Source organism: Capra hircus, chromosome 14, assembly GCF_001704415.2.
Source record: "Capra hircus breed San Clemente chromosome 14, ASM170441v1, whole genome shotgun sequence".
NCBI classification, from domain to species: domain Eukaryota; kingdom Metazoa; phylum Chordata; class Mammalia; order Artiodactyla; family Bovidae; genus Capra; species Capra hircus.
The window spans coordinates 55,586,359-55,588,011 of NC_030821.1; positions in this window are offsets into that span (position 1 = coordinate 55,586,359).

A 1,653-nucleotide genomic window follows, 5' to 3' on the forward strand; every position below is an offset into this window, starting at 1 on the left:
CAAAACCCACAGTCTTATGGACGCCTTATTAATCATGACGGTCTCCCACAGTCACATACAATTACTTCTCACCAAAGCACGCACATCTGAGCAGAAGACAAGACATTGAGCTGGTGTCCATGAAAGTGAAAGGGAAAGTGTTAGTCGCTCAGTTGTGTCTGACTCTTTGTGACCCCATAGAGCCCACCAGGTTCCTCTGTCATGGACTTTTCCAGGCAAGAATACTGGAGTGGATTGCCATTCCCTTCTCCAGGGGATCTTCCAGACACAAGGATCGAACCCTGGTCTCCTACATTGTAGGCAGATTCTTTACCATCTGAGCCACGCGCCTCACCAATTATACCATGTCGCCCACTTCTCAAGAGCAGCTGCCCTCACAGAAGAATCTACTGAAGAATTAGATCTAGTAACAGGACAAGTAGAAAAAAAGAAGTCTTGCTCTTAAGTTGAATCAAATGACCTTGCCAGTAAACAACCATTTTTGACCTACAAATATGGTGAATTCATAACATTCAACCTAATGAGTTATGGTGTATGGAATGTGCTGAGTCAGCAATCAACACGTGATGTCCCCACCTGTGAAGGGTGGACATGAGAATGTGATGACCTGATCACTGGAAACCATTCTGTTTTCTGATTCCATAGTGCTGGGCTTTGCTTAGAGGCCTTAACAAGATGAGCACACTTCCTCTAGATGAGGCAGAAGTGGTTCCACTCTACTCAAAGCTGAGACTTACACCTGGATTATGACCCTCTTCCATTGGGTGAAGAGGCCAAAAAAAAATTGTGTGTGTGTATTTGGTGATGGGGGTGTTATGGATTTGGGCTGGAGTAATTAATCTGCTTGGAAAGAGGAGATGGAGATATTGCTCTACCAAGGACAGAGCGACCCACAGGTGGGTTCCAAGAAGCTCCCTGGGGAACCCTGGGGAGCCTCAAAGGATGCAATGTTCTTGGAACCTGGAGAGGTGAGTTTTGATAAGTTTTCTCTTTCTGCTTAAATGAGACAGAATTGGTTGTTAGAAATTGTAACGAAGAAGAACTCTGCCACATTGGGCCAGACCTCAGGCTCATAATTGTGAAATGGAGGTAAGAAGCTTGTCGACCATAAGGCAGCGGTTAGGGACACAGCCTCATGACTTCTTAATTCAAGTCCTTGCTCTGTCACTTTCCAGCTGTGGCCTCTTCAGCACATTTTTGATGTTACTGACCTGTTTTCTCATCTATAAAATAGAAATGATAATCAAAGCACCATATCATAGGGCTTTTGTAGGAATTAAATGAGATAATCTGTACAAAATGTATAAGCAAGGATTCACGATGTTAGCTATCATTCAGTTCACTTCAGTTGCTCAGTCGTGTCTGACTCTTTACAACCCCATGAATTGCAGCTCACCAAGCCTCCCTGTCCATCACCAACTCCTGGAGTTCACTCAAACTCACGTCCATCGAGTCGGTGATGCCATCCAACAGTCTCATCCTCTGTCGTCCCCTTCTTCTCCTGCCCCCAATCCCTCCCAGCATCAGTATTTTCCAGTGAGTCAACTCTTCGCAAGAGGTGGCCAAAGTACTGGAGTTTCAGCTTTAGCATCATTCCTTCCAAAGAACACCCAGGACTGATCTCCTTTAGGATGGACTGGTTGGATCTCCTTG